This window comes from Patiria miniata, unplaced genomic scaffold (assembly GCF_015706575.1).
Source record: "Patiria miniata isolate m_02_andy unplaced genomic scaffold, ASM1570657v1 HiC_scaffold_29, whole genome shotgun sequence".
Taxonomy (NCBI): Eukaryota; Metazoa; Echinodermata; class Asteroidea; order Valvatida; family Asterinidae; genus Patiria; species Patiria miniata.
Genome location: NW_024037068.1, coordinates 16,281,446 through 16,297,907, shown reverse-complemented (window position 1 = coordinate 16,297,907; position 16,462 = coordinate 16,281,446).

Here is a 16,462-nt window from a genome sequence, read left to right as displayed (position 1 = left end):
GTTGACTGGACTGCTTACGCTACGGGTGATGAGTCTGCGTGGTTGTGAAGTGGTGGACACTTTAAAGGGGCGCGTGCAATATTTGTTTTTTTATCTATGATAACCAATGGTATTACTACACTGAGAAGGTTTTATTGAATGACCCTGCCCTTTAAATGACCCTTGTCGTTTATTCACGGATGTAGGAGATTTTTGTTTCTTTCTAGGACATTTCTTTTCAGGCTTCTATGGGATTTATACATTTTTTTTATTCACGTTTTTCCCGAACCCAGGAGGCCACAGGCAAGACCCCCTCCCTGGCCCTACCTCTCCTGGACCTACTGGACCTGGAACTGAAATGCGATGATTAATATACCGTATCTACCGATTTTATAAAAAAAAAAACTGGCTCAAAGTGAAGATAGGAATGGTTCCAATACCCTGTGATGTTAGTCCACGGTGGGAAATAAACAAACGTTGAAGATGGTTTAAAAAAAGTGTGTCCGCAGGCACACTTTTTTTTACGTGCGTTAGCAACGTCATCCAGAGACCCCAAAAATAGTACACACACAGATATGTTTATCAAAACTTAGGCCTATAGTAGTAATGAGTTGAAGCTTCAACATGTTAGTTGTTTATGACCTTAAAAGAAATGCACAAAAGTAAATGAACCTACACGTACCTTTAACATTTTGAGGCACGTGCACAGCACGAACTCTTTAATGCCAAGTTGTCGCGTGGGCTTTGCCCCTACACCGTGCGCGATATGCCTGCTTGAAATCAAGGCCCTTCACCCCAACTGAGTCCACAGGTGATTTCCCAGCTGAATAAGGGTCAACGGTCGCCAACGCGCTAGCTGCTAATTCCAAATTGCCTTTACTGGCTTGTCCTCTATGGAAAATTATCACATTCAAACAATGAATACCCAGCAGTTATAATCATGTAATTGCTGCGTTCATTGCGTATGGCCATTCATGTTTTAGACTAAAATATATTTAGCTTTACCATTTTGTTTTCCTTAATGATGGCTTCCCCTATAGGCGAATGACATTCTACGTTGATTCTGGCTATTTCAGAATAATTTGAAACACGTCATTTGTATATGTGACATTTGAAAGAATGCGGTGAAAGTTTATACAATGCAGTTGGGGAAAAAAAGGGGAATCATAACAGCTAAAACTTGATATTGTAATAAACAAAATTAGCTTTCGATTATGTGGGGGAAAAAATATTCGATTCCTTATAAGATAGCTTATGTAGCAGGGGATATTTGTTGGCAAATGGCCAGCCTGAAAAAAATCAACCTGAAAGTTCAAAGCACATAATTATCTCTGGTCACTTTCGGGTTTTTTTTCGATCCTTAGGCGCAATTTCCACTATATTTCTTTACTATCTAGTGACTCCTTTAACAATTGACCGTAAGTAACTTTGAGCGTAGTTTGCCAGTGTGAAGATCTCATTACTGACAGACAAGAATTATACAGTAATATTTGACTGCCACAATTGGCAAATTTGTTCCCAACAAAAAGCAGACATGCCGATTGTGGAAAACAAATGACCAGCAGAACAATTTCTAATGTTGACAGCCTCCTTTAACATTGGTTGCCGTGAACCGCAAATAGTTCTGCAACAAAGGTGCTCCAGCTGTGGGAATATCATGAACAAGGATAGTAAATCAATCAGGAAAGTGAAATTCTAGCGAGCTGAACATTTTTTTTGTTGCGGATGTCCTTCCCCTTTCGGGTCAATGTCGTGTACGGGGTAGCCCGCAGGGGGTATGTATAGTAGCTGTACTGTTCCGTGGGTAATTTTCACCGTAGTCGTACTTTTCAGCGACGAATGCGGTATTCCTCGTGGGGCAATCAGCGTCAAAAGCCCGGCTGTGGAACTCCCGTCGCCGCTGCGCCGCGCCGGTTTACCGTTGATTGATGGGTGTTTTCTTCTTTTTTCTTGTATTATTTTTTTTTCTTCACAAATATCTCATTTGGAATGTAGACGGATTTATCGGACTTGGGGGTATGTGAGTCACTTCTGGAGGAATTCATGTCTAAATCCGCATGATTCACCTTTATGTTCCCGGGATTTTATTAGTTTCATCCGAATTCTTAAAATATTATGTCCTTGTTTTTACGTCCATAGTCCCCCGAGTCTACAGATGGATAAAAAAGAAGAAGCTATTTCCCAGGTTTAGAATGTGTCGTACGATGGAAATATAAGCACACTTTCACTTGGGTCTGAATGAAAATCATTGCTCATAACCACGTTTAATTCTTCTTTTTTCTCTCATAAAAGTCATGATTTATTATAAATCTCCAAATGGTGTACTTTCTGAACTGGTCTTTGTGATTGTAAAAGAAAGGTAGACTAAAAGGTTTCGAGCATAATGGCTTCACGCATAACAGATACAAAACCCAGGCGATTCTTTTGTATTTCAGAACAACAGGTGGAAAAAAATAGATGGCTGACACAATTAATTAATTTACTATACTAGATCGATGTCATTGTGCTTTCATCAATAATTCCAAATGAAACATATTTTGAAATGGATATTTTGTAGCGAGGCAAAGATTGCAAACATTGCAAACTAGTCTGGCATTTTGACCTAATTATGCGTGAAGGCACACGAGTACAATTGATTCGATGTAAATCGACCATGATAATCACTCGAATAAGGCTCGTATTCTATTGTGTATCTGCAGACGGTTTCGTTATGTGGTGACAGAGCATTTAGTCCCTGAACTTTCAGTTAAGCCGGTCAATGTGGGTTGGAGAATTTGCACCTTTTCTTCATTTCCAAGGAAGCACCACGTTAATGCGTTCCATCCCACATGGTTGTTTACGAGATGCCTTCGTTCGATCAAGGACAAGGTCCCGCCTTGAACATTCAAGACCCGGGGGCAGGATCCGCCCCCTTGTACATATTTTGCCAATTTCACCGCAAGGTCTTGTTTTTTTCTACCAAGCCTTAAAGGCAGGATCATGTGCTTTTCATGCATTTTATTCGTTTCCGTTAAGGAGAATACCCGAGAAAGTGTGGATTCGTAATTTCAGAATTCACGAGGCGCGAGGCGCCAGGCGCCGAGTGAATTAGTAAATTAAGAATCCACACTTGCGAGTGTATTCTTCGACTTAAACCAGTGAGTGGAGATGAAAAGACTTGCATATCTCGTGTCGATTCGTGGCCATTTACAAGGGAGTTTTTCGAGGCTCTTATATGTAATCAAGCATTGTGGCGTGTTTAGCATGTGTATCGCCACACCCGTACAACCAGGTAATTTTGTGTGTATAGGCTCCTTCCCTCAACATGGATAGTTCAGACGATTATTTCTTTCTGACTCAAAGTAGTTTTTGCAGTGACAGCGGATAATCTGACAATGAAGATGCATTGGTGATTTTCGGAAGGAAATTTTCACGCAGACGGTCCTATTAATGCTCATTAGGGAGAACAATTGTCCGACATGTTCAACGTGTTGATTCGTGATTCCGAATCCACACTTTACTAAAGATTCGTCGTTCCGAATCCACACTTTTAACAATAGTGTGACGTCATAGCAATGGTTTAAAATAATAACGCCACTCGAAATCCAATTAAGAATATTCAAAACCTATCGTACCTGCTACAGTTCAGCTCAGTGGACATTACACTTTTGGGAGAACAGCGACAAACCGTGCACAACCTTTCGATCTCGAAATACGACTTCGTCCATAGCACTCTTTTTTCCACAAAAAATCAGTCAATTGACTGATCGTTGGAAATCACCTTCGTACATTTCATGATTTCTTCGAAAAGCTAGACAGCAAGCCAGACGGAATAACTTCACGGGGTGTTTAGAACTGGTACAATGTTTAATCCAAGTAACCTTTGTGCTAATAATTCATTACTTTTGGGATAAATGCAGTTGATCCTAAATGCAAATTAAAACTTGATGAGTTCTTCCGACGTGAATACGTGCCGGCGCTATCGCTAATCGCCCTCGTGAACTCTGGCAAAATTTTCTGAGAGCAAGGTGGGTTTATAATGTCAAGGGCAGGTAGATAGGTGGTGTACCTCATAATATGTTGAGGCGATAAGGCACCTGGTTGCTATACGAGTCACAGATTGGAAAGTAGGAATCATGGGCCGTCCGTACACTCACACAGAATGCGGAGGCGTCTATAATATTAATAGCTGTGTTGCTGTTTTCGTTGCTGCTACTGATGTTGCTGCTGCTATTATTGCTGCTACTATTGTTTCTACTCTTGTTGTTGCTGCTTCTACCGTTGTTGGCGTTGTTGCTGTGCTGTTGTTGCCGTTGTTGTCGTTTTAATTGTCTCTGTTGTAGTTGTTGCCACTGTCGTTGCTGTCGTTCTTGTCGCTGCTGTAGTTGTTATTATTGCTATTGTTCCTGCTGATGTCGTGGTCAGTGTCGTTGTCGTCGTCGTTGTTGCTGCTGCTGCTGCTGCTGTTGTTGTTGTTGCTGCTGTTGCTGTTGGTGTCGTGGTGTCATTGTAATTGTCGCTGTTCTCGTTGTTGTAGTTGTTGCCATTGTTGTTGCTGTCGTTGTTGTCGTTGCTGTCGTCGTTATTATTGCTATTGTTCCTGCAGTTGCTGTCGTGGTCAGTGTCGTTCTCGTCGTTCTCGTCCTTGTTGTTGCTGCTGCTGCTACTGCTGCTGTTGTTGTTGCTGTTGCTGTCGTGGTAGCCGTTGCTCTTACTGCCAGTTACAATGTGTAGTGTGTCCCCCCCCCCCCCCCCCCCCCCACTTTCGCCAAGTATAGATTCGTTATAATTATGCCATTCTGACTTTCAACAATCAGAAAGTCCTTCTTCATGTACATGTAGGATCTCCCATCATTTGCGGATGCAGGATTTATCCTCGGCGTATAAAAGAGGAAGAGAAATTAATCAAGGGAAGGGGTTCCATATTATAAAAATGGTGTGGCATCCCAATTGTCAGTTGTCAAAAGAAATGATTGAGGAAGGCGTCGAATGCGATACTGCACGTGATACCGGTACATTCGCTCAAGAAGGGGGCGATACAGTCCAGTGTTTCTGATTGGATTGTGTTGCTCTGCTGTTGCTGTTGCTGTTGCTGGTGCTGTTGATGTTGCTGTCGACGTAGCCGTGTAGGTTGTGTGGGTTGTCCTTCAAGTTCTCTTCGCCCAGTAGATTCATCGGCTGTAAACGAGGCTCCGCAACCCATTGCGCATCTACTCCTATACAAGTACGTGTTACGACAGAAAGAAAAAAATACGCATTGATAAAATGACCCATCCGGAAAAACAAAATTCCTGCCGATTTCACGACAGAAACTTTGCTCAAAGTGACGATAGGACTTGTATAAAGTACCTGGTGAAATTTGAAGTGGTATTTGTTGGAAAAAAAACAACATTGCGGGTTCCAGCGGGCTGAGGTTATTGCTCGTGCACTACAAGAAACCCCCTCCCCCCCCAAAAAAAATGCATCTCCTCTGAGCTGAAACTTCAACAGATGTCGTGTCTATACTACTTAAGATTCTGAACACATATATTTCTTCAAACGAAACAAATGCGCAAAAAACAAAGATCCCATTACCTTTAATTTGTGTTCAAGGCAAGCTCCCTTATTTCCAAAGATGAGATCATGGAATGATGCCAGGTTATTCATTGGATCGGTCGAGTTTTCGCAGAAGTTTCCACTAGTTATAATGCCTAAATGCATTGAAATATGCCTAATACTTAAGGAATATTTGACCAAGGTTAAAAATTATTACCTTTTTGTTATCCGCTCAGTTCCCCGTGAAATCTAATCTTATACTGTCTGCAGCACACGTAATAATGCATATAATCTGCGGGTATATTAGGCCATAAATAAAAAAAAAAAATTGAAAATAGTTTTGATTTGCTATTTCGAAATACCACTTTGGATATCCCAGGTCCTTTTGCGAAATATTGCGTTCGGGGAACCCCCAAAACTGTCCTATGGCGACTGTGTATTGTGTTTCCATGGGGAATTCGGTGGGGCATGAAGTTGCGTTTACACGTTTTCGTTTACTTCATTGTTCTCAATTTTATTGGGTCAAGCTAGTTGAAAGGAACCAACTTTGAACGAGGTGAAATTTTCCAGGGGATAAAGGAATGAGACGGTGGTCAGTTTTTTGGAACCGGTGTGACGACACAATTATTTTGGGGCACAAGCAGCGTAATATTGCTGATTAAGAAACTTTCAGATTTCAATGTAAAAATGCATGAGTGTAGGCCTAAATCTTTTTTTTATTTAACATTGTGTGACATTTGTTTTTATTCAAGCATCATGCAGTCTTACGTCACTACATTTGAATTTGCATACATTAATGCAACCCGAAAATGACGTCATTAAAGAAAATGATGTCATTCGCTCAAAACTGGCCCGTGATGGAAGTGTATAGTAGTGTGGTGTTGTCCACTTTTGACGCTCCATGGTGTGGTGTTGTGTCATATTGTTTCGCGATGTGTCTTTTTATTTGTTGTGTTGCTATGTTGTTGTATAACTGTGTTGTGTTTGCGTGAGTTGCTGTGTTGTATCTATGACGGAATTTGTTTTTGTCTCTAACTCCGACCTAACGCATCAAAGTCTGGGTCGTTTAACATGCACTATTATCCAACACTCGCTGTCTACCTCTTAACAACTCATCCGAAGTTCATGACCGTTTTTAATATGGATGACCTATACATGCTATTTTATTTATTTCTGATCTTTTATCGGGGTAGCCCGTTCACTATCAATCTCAGCAAGGTGAATTCAACAGGTCAAAAGTAGCCTGGTCTCCCACACTCAAACTAATTTAAGTAGGTTGATATTTTGGTCACCTTCTTCACTCTCGGGCAAATTCGTCTCCCACCCCGAACCTAATCAACGGTTTAATACCGGACTTAACAAACAATTGAGGTTTTTCATATTAACGCTGGGCGAATAATATCACCCATGTTTTTTCCCTAAATGTTTTGAGGTGAAGTAGGCTGTACTGCTGCCACTGGCACTTGTGCTAAACATCGCTTTAACGTACTGGTTGCCGCTTTGCCTTTGTCCACCTAAATAGCTTAATTTTCTTGGACACAGTTCTGTTCCCCCGGCCGCTTCTGAGTCGTCTGCCTTTGCCCCGTTGGAGTAATGTACTTTGATCCGATAACTCTTCTCAGGAAGATCAGAGGCTTAAAACTGACATGAGGTGGTTTCTAAACCTCGGCTTCGTTTCGGTATTGTCTTCATCTCTCGCTCCACATTCCTTTATGTCCAAACGAGATGGACATTCTGTAACCTGTGGCCTTATGATCTGATGTTCCTGACGGAGACAATAAGGTTGCAGACCAGTAAATCGGTCCGATTTTGCCTACGCCGGCCAAATCAAGATTTGCATGCCCTCAAAATCTTCAGTATTTGAGCATGCTGTTGGCCATGAACCTGAGGGTTTGTAAAAAAAAAAAAAATATTGGTGGAAGCCGTGCACAGGACTGTGAGCTTGTAGTTCCGTTCAATTTGGATGAAATTGGGGCCCTTAAAGCGGTCTATTTTGCAATGGAGTGTAGGCATCGTTTTTCAAAATGGCGATGGGCTTCAGGACTATTTTCAGGGGTTCTTCGGATGGAAATTTCTCCTAAAAGTCATCAGTTGACCCCCCAAAAAATTGAAAAGAAAATGAAAGATGATGAGATAAGCTTTAATTTGATGTGTGTCTCGAACACCTTGGAGAGTTGTGAGTATTTTTGCCGAATTTCTGAAGTGGGAGCATTTACCATTGGGGTCTATGGAAGTTTATTTACTGGTCTGCAACCCTAAGCCTGTATTGAGCTGCAGTCCTCCATGTCAGGTTCGTAAACAAAAATTCGATCCCGGAGCCGATACTGGAGACGTAGCCGAGGTTTGGAAATAACCACATTGCTACCGTGATTGCATTAGACACCAGAAATCCTCACTATTTTATCGCTCGGATTTCAATCTGTCTCAATCCAATTCTCGCACCCTGGTCGTGACGTCATCCTCTTCCAAGACGATGACGTCATGGGGCCACTGCCACGACCGCTGGCTCGGCAATGACGTCATTCTGCCCCTAATCTGGTTAACACTACAACCTTTCCGCTGTATGCCGGATGGGCGAATGATAGATGTGTTTAATCCTTTAATCCTGGTTATTTCGGATTATGTCACCGAATGGGTTTACGGAAAGTGGATCAGAAATGTCAAGCTATCAGCGGTTTGGTGCGTTGCTTTTTTTTCTCGAGTCAGAGGAGTGTTTCATAATATAAATTGCGTTAATCTGTTAATCCCAGCTATTTTTGATTTTGACACCAACAGAATTTAGCGAAAATGTATCACAAATGTCAGGCTACGAAACCTATTTTGTTTTTATTTTTTTCGAGAAAGACTTTTATTTACAGTTCACAATGCTTTTGGTCATAACTTTATGTAGTCTGGTTCCCAAACCAAGAGATTCTGACTATATTTGTCAAACTTTAGGTCAGATAGCCCTCACTATTAAAAATATATATAAAAAAAGAACATCATTTTAAGCAGATACTGGCTAAATTGGTAATATGCCTGGCAGTGAAAATGTTAAATGCAAACAATGTTATTTATGAACTCGAAATTCTCAAAACTGCTAAAAACGATGACAAGTAGACCTAAATAAATGCTATTTTGCACCCGGAGCTAACCAAACTGTTGCCAAAATATCCAATGTCAGTGAATGTATTCGGTAGACTTCGGACATCTTTCGTTCGTTTCTTTTTAGCCGAGGGGGCTATCTGACCTAATATTTGTCAGAATAGTCAGAATGTTTGGTCTGGGAACCAGACTAAGCTTTAAGAGGATTTCGACTGGCTCCTCCGCTCAGTTTAAAAAAAAAAAATGTGTAGGTTTTTTTTAAGTTAAATGAATTATCAAACCACTGAGTTTTCCTTCCCAAAATAAGCGCCCTGTGCCAACCACCTGCAAACAAAGCCTTTCTAGTAGGCATACAAGATTCTTATAAGAGCACCGGGAGCGTGTCCCTGCTTTTGAACAGGAGGAGGTCCCCCTGGCTACAGGTGTTCTACTGATGCTCTTTCACGAGAAAGGAACTCGCCAGGTAAATGGGTATGGGAAGATTATTCCAGCATGTAAAATGTTCATCTCTATTTTAATAAGAAAAATGTTAACTTGAGTCAGGTTTTTTTCTGACAATATTTTATGGAGGAAAACGTTATTGTTATTGGTAAAGGGCCCATGTAAAGTATTTTTTTTAATGCAATCCTTGAAAATGCACCTTTCTGTCCCATTTAACCTTGTTTATAATTTTCATTTTGCCATTTTCAAGGCTATTTTGGTGCTTTTTGTTGTTTTTATGCTAAAGCCAATTTCCATATTCATGAGCAAAAGTGTGATGTTATTGCAGGCAGAAACCTCAAAGCTACAACTAGTTTCAGCAAAAAAGTTGGTAGATTTTTGGATATTTCGCTGTCGTCAATTTTCTTTTCTTTAGTGATTCGCTGTTGTGTCAGTACATGGCAGTAAGCCAATGAGCAAACTTTTCCCACAAATGTTTTCAATTAGCAATTTTTCGGGTTCACAATTTGAACAGAAAACACCTAAAATTGACAGTGTCTTGCGCCCTCATTTGTTCGAAAAGCATGGAAAATTGTAGATGTTTAAAGAAGTTCACTTTTCAATAATAAAAAATAACCCAAAAGGGATGTCAAATAGTTTTCATACATTTAAGAGGAGTAGAAAGTTGCACAATATTCACTTCATGGGCCCTTTAAGGATCAGGATGTTTGGCCAATGTTCACTTTTCATCATCTGTGTTGACACCATAGTGTTGACATCAACACAGACCACCGTAAGCGTCTCGAGGAAAACATACCGTTCGCACTATAACTAATGAGTCGGTGTGTACACGGATTAGCTGTATATTTTCAGATTGTCTACCCTATAGACAAGGGTGGATCCAGAGCACAATTTTCTTTGGGGGCCAAAAAAATGTTTGGTCTGAGGCAATTTCTGACCACTTTAACCTTTTTGTTTTTGAGGAAAAGATGGTGGTGTACGCAGTGCCTGCCTATATTGCGACATCACTTTACAAAAAAATGGGTTCGTTTTTTTTAAAGGGGGTGGGCCCCGTTTCCCCCCTCCCCTTGGATCCGCCCTCCTTGCCTATAGATGCCTCTCACCCTGGTCCCGACTGGGGTTGGATTTCACCATGCAGTGTATGGAGCACAGGACCCGTGTAAAAGCCCCGTCGGTTTTCTTGCGTGTGTGAAAAAAAGAAAGTTCCCGAAATCTCCATGTGGTGTGAAAGCCACTGGGTACTTCAGGCTTCCGAACTTCATTACCTGCGCACTTCAAGTGATGAGCCTTTGGTTTCATTACCAAATGAATTTGAAAAATAAATAAATAAAATGACCAAACATTTTAGTAAGAGCGGCTCTTCAAGTAAAAGTCACTGGTGAGGTGCAGTTTTGATCTCCTCCAGTCATGGCGAGTATCGCAACCCGCACCTGCTCGGTAAATTAGATGAACATGTCGGCCTGAGGTGGCTACAGCTCATGAACTGTTGATTCAGCGGGCAAGTACAGCACTCCGTTATCAATTTGCCATCAGCTTGCGCTGATATTGAGTACAAATGCATGACGAAGTTATGATGCCTAAAGTTATAATGAACAGGGTTTCATTAAGGAAAAAAATATAGGACGAAATTTGAAAATCAATAATGGTCAAGTAACACACATAAAGAGGGAAAACACACATGGAAAGGGAGAAAACAGAGCAGGATGTTTAAATAATATTCAGCATTTCAAGTCAGATTTTTTCTCCGAGAAATAAAAATTTTTCTGGCAGCAGCGATAGAGTGCTTATATCGTGGGCGTATAATGGCACTCAAGCCGGTACACGCACCGCGTGAATTAATCGAGGGTGCCTGGCGCACGTACGACGCGCGATCATCCATTCAGATTGCTTGAACATGTAGCAAATGGTTAAGGTCACGGTAAAGATGTGCTTGTCTGCTAAAAGGTTAATGATGTAAAAAAGGATGCCGATTTTGCGGCTCAGTATTCGGCACAGATATGAAGTGGGGTGAGTGATCGTTAGCCAAAGGCAATATAGTCCGGGCGGAAGGTTATGATCACGCATTAATGAACCGTACCATGTTTCAGGGGCGGATGATCGGATCTAGCTTTCATGAAAGGGGAGGGGGCTGATATGAAGGGGGAGGGAGTGAAGGCGTGCCGAAGTTGCTGGGGGTGCGCCCCCCCCCCCCCGGAAAAGTTTGAAATCTACGATGCTTTCTCCTGCATTCTAAGGCAAATTGAGAATAAATATAGGAACTTTAACAATCGATTTAATTTTTCTGGCACGATTTTACTACTATCAAAATATTGGCCAGCGGCTGAACGGGGGGTTGCAACACCAACCCCACCCAACCCCTACCCCCCTCTCTAGATCCGCCACTGACTATACACACTACAAAATCTCAGGTGTTAAATTGTATCAGCTAACGCGCTTTAGTAAAGACATCACATGGTAATTAGCTGCTCCACATTTTTGGACAGTTTAAACAACAATGTGATACGCACTCCATGGAATACTTATCTAATTCATAACACAGTGACCGCAAACATCAAAGCACAACATAATAGTTGAAAATCCAGCAAAGGAAAGATGAGTGGTTATCAACGTCCCGTCTCGTCGTGTCTCGTGTAATCTCGTCATGTCTCGTATCATTTCATTTTGTCTCGTACAATCTCGTCACACGCCATCTCGTCATCGTAATAACTTATCATCTCACACCATCTCGTTATAAATCGCGTCTCTCACCTTTTTGGTTTAGGTGAATTTCAAATAAGCATCCAAAGCCGAGGCTGTCAGTGCTCATTTTCTGGATTTTTTTTTTCTTCATGTTAATCATCAACGCTAAAGAATGTTCCGAGACCCTCGGTTTGAAAGGCTGCGTCCGACTTATTAATGGCTACGACTAGCAGTAACACACATGCATAGCCGTGTCCGAATCATTGGCTACGACTTGAAATTACACACGAGTCTATGGTAGTGGCTACAGACTCGTGTGTAATGTCAAGCCGTATAGCCAATAATTTAGACACGGCCGTGTCTAGGAGAAGTGTCTTCAGCCACTAAGGCGCATGTGATTCAAGGGCGGATCCAGAACAAATTTTTTTGGGGGGGGCCCAAAAAATTTTGATCCCCCCCGAAAATGTGTCCAAAAAATTACGGCGTGGGTTTCGGGGCCCGCTTAAGGGCCCCGAATTTTTTTGGATTCTACATGCTCTGTGGTGCGATCTGAGGCAATTTCTGACCACTTTAACCAATGTTTTTTTGGAGGAAAAGATGGTAGTGTACTCATTGCCTGCCTTTATTGCGATGTCACATAAAAAAAAAAATGGTTTCTTTTTGGGGGGGGGGGGAGCATGGCCCCCTTTGCCCCCCCCCCCCCCGGATCCGCCCTTGATGTGATTGCGACTGTCGTAGCCAATTCATTTTGGGAAACGGCCTCTTTCAAAGTTGGTCTGTTGTTTTATTTAAGGCCGTGGGTGACCTCTTAATTCTTCGAGCTCTCGTTGGTCAGATTTTGTTTAAATGACCCGAGGTCAACACTCCCGTGTGCATATGCATGTGTGTACTGATCGCGGCAGCGTAATTTTTATTCCTAGGAGGGTTAGGGGCAATGTTATGAATAATTCATGTTTCTCCGTGAGAACGGACAATGACATCAACAGCATGTTAGTTACTCAGCTAGTTACAATACATTAAAGCATTTTAAAGAACGGTTGTCGTCGAGCTACCTTACAGCGAGATGAGCTATGGATACAAAGATCCCTGGTTCGAATCCACGTCGTCGCTGCTCATTTTCATCAGCTATTTTTCTTCTCCAAATTTATCAGAGATAATTTTAAATTAAGGGGAAAATAGAACGAGAACCTAAGTCTTGCAATGATTCCGAGGAAAAACTGAATTATTCATGACATTGCCCCTAACCCTCCTAGGAAAAAAAATTACGCATCGCGGCAGTAAACCTACCCACAATGCTTTGCAACTGCTCTGTTTCCTTCAAATCATTTTGTAAAAAGTTAAGGGCCCCAGCGCACCTTCACAGGGCAGTGGTTATGGTGATTGCTCTATCTTCCGACATCCATATGTTCCGAGAAACCCGCACATAGGATTGTGTTACTCCCGGTTAGGGTTAGGGTTAGGGTTATAGGGTAAGGGATAGGAATATGTGCAGTCGGAAAATTGGGGTGTCGGCACAGGGTGTCGAAACATAGGTGTGTAGCCGTGGTTACGAGCGAAGGTTTGTGCTCACTAGTTCCACCACCGTCCATGAACTGGAATATGACAAACCCATGCAGGAGGCCTTCGTTTTCCTGATTGAATTATTGGATACACATAATTATACACACATCAAAGTTGATCACAGTACTGTTATTGCATTTTCAATTTCCCCATGCCGTTACGTAATGGGAATCTCTCAGCAGCTACTTCAGAATGTAGTTAGTTGATAATTGAGTACTCGCTTCAGTCATCAACCCAACGACGTTCTGCAATTATCCAATCACAATCAACCTTTAAATTTCTGATTGGAATTTGAAATAGGCGGTAAAATCACGATAGCCTCGAGCCATAATTGCGCCATTGAATTATTTTTTTGTTATAATCAGTTCCTTTGCTTTACCGGATGATTTGAAATGTTTATTCATAATATAGGCCTATTATATTCGGCCATGAATCCCACTAATGACTTCTTCCGTATTGGAGAATTTGATTATTGTGGGGGAAAACTTAACCTTTTTATTTCTCATACACGGTAAAGTATGTTGGGCAGAGTTGAATTAAAATCAAAGGAATAAATGTCCTGCTTGAGATTTTCAGGTGTTCAGGCAAATCAAAGGTCAAAATTAAATTACTCATTTGCAGTGGTTTAGTTTTGCATTCAGTGTGTTTATATTTTAAGGTCCTTTTTGGAGTTGGACGGTCAGTCGGTCACTTGGTTGGCTTTACCTTATTTTCACTTTCTCGTCTAATTTCCTGATTTTTTTTCATTGATTTCATTCCTGTATATAGGATTGTCGTTAAGAGACATTTCGGTTCTTATTTTAGAGTTTTGTTTTCTTTGATGAGTTAACTTATCATTATTCCATCCCGTCTATTTTCCACATTTATAAATAATTGTCTTGTAGAAAGAAGCAGTTAAAATTTGATGTTAACGAAAAAGGACGGATATTATACGAGGAGCAATTTGAGAAATTTCTTATTTTCCAAACGTTCTTAGTTTTGTTATTTCTTGCTTTTTCTGAAGTTCAAATATTGTTTTTGTTGTTTTCAGTTCTGCATCTGGTACATCGTCAATCAAATAAATTTAGACTTCTAGGCCTTTATACAACCCTGGAAACGTTGTCCAATAATAAATTGTACTCGATTTTTTTTATTCAAACACATTCCGAGCACCGAGAAGTTTCGTCCGGAGAGAGCACCGCACGTGCGGGGCCAATTCGTCCTTTCTCCCCCGCCAAGACAACAACAGGAGCGGGGATAAATTTGTCCAAATTTATCGTTGGGTTATTTTTAGTTCTGTCATCAATTATTGTTCTTCGCGTTGGTCATCCTTCATATTTTTATGACACTTATTATAACACGCAAGTGTTTTGTTTATGGAGGTAAACTGCTGTATTTTCAAAGTCCATCGCGGGGGACAGATGCATCATAGCTATTTTGGGTTAACAAAAAATACGATTCGTGTATTTTTCTTATTAATTAAGGTGATCAAGAGTGCCCTTCTCAGTTGTCAGCTTTTGGTTTTCACTTCTGTGGAGACGACTTCAGAGTCAACATTTTTTTACGACACTTAATATTTTGTTGGGGAGGGCTTGGATTGGGTCGGGATGAATGTAGGGTCCATCCTCCCGGTCAAAAATATGGGATATAATCTTCAACGTCAACGGTAATTCATGCCCTCTTTGTCCACCTCATGCAGTCTTTGAACGGATAACCTTTTCAGGTGTGGATTAAGAGTTGGCTCGGGGGAGCTGCTGTACACGCACGCCCCGTGCTGGGGGAGGGGGTAGTCCAGGGCATACTCACCAGAAAAAAAATGAAATCTAGATGCTTTCTCCTGCATTCTAGAGCATAGATTATGAGTGAAGAATTGGGCAAGTTATTTTGTTCTACTTGTTCCACTTCCTTCGGAAAAGCCATATTTTGAAGTAGAAAATGCAAATGTTTTTTTCCCAGGGGGATGAAAACCAGCCAACCCCTACCCCCTCGTAAACCGCCACTAAGTGTTCGACTGCCTCCGCTTTCCAAACCACTACAAACTTGCGATACCTGTATGGGGTGTAGAATTCATAATGGTAATTATTTCAGAATCTTCTTCACCCAGCCATGCCGACACCCCAGGATCCATTTCCAAGATTTAATTTTAAAAGCAGCACCCACGCTTGCCTCTTTCGAGTAACTCTTCAAGTACCCTTTTGACACGCCGACCTTAGGCCGAAGAATCTCGCCGGGGTTTTAAAATCAACACTTCTACTTTCCTTGGGTAAACGCTTCGCCGCATCTGACCAACTTTTCCACCGCCGATTCAGTTGCAAAATACACGCACTTGACCCTTTTTGGTAAAGATTCGTGAGATGCCCCCGGAGTTGAGATTCTTGCCCCGCGGGAATTTGATACATGATACCAAATTACCAAAATAAGACAAAACACGTAAAAGCTGCTGTGGAACAGTTTGTTTTACAGGGCAAGACCATGCCCGTAGGCGAGTTGGGGTGGGGGTGTGGGGGCGACACGACGCCCCCCCCCCCCCCCCCGCCCAATCGGCAGCAGGTCCACTTTTTCCTTGCGATTGATTTTGAGTTTTACTCAAATTTGTATTTTCATGCATATTAATCCACTGTTTATAATACATGAAAAGGTCCACTTCATGATAAAAACGTCCCTCCCCAGCCCATCCTTAGGCTGGCTACTGCCGATCCTGAAGACAGGTGAGTTCTTATAATGATGTGAGGGGGCGTGGTGATTGCATGTGTCCCAAGACCCAACTTACACACTCGAAATTTACCCCTTGAAACGGTATGGAGTCATTATGTGTATACAGGGTGATTAAAAAAACTTGCCCGAAACCCAAATTTCGGGACCATTGTTTTAGTACAGTTCTAAAAATGTAGCACTTTCAAAATCCAGGATATGAAGCTCAATTCATAAGCTTTCTTTTAGTACAAGAATAATTCAAATCACTTATGTACTTTTTAAGTTACTGACATATAAACACAATCACCGCGGTTTTAAAGTTTAGTGTCCACGGATCACAAAACGGTTTTGTTCTTTCAGCAAAACGAAAACAAATCAATGACACTAGGGATGTGTGTGACTCGTTTTCCTGAAAGAACGCACACCTTTTATGTGATCCGTGGACAGTTTTTATAACGGTAGTTGTGTTTAAAATTCCACAGCTTGAAAAGTGCTCGAGTGATTTGAATAATTCTTGTACTAAATGAAAGCT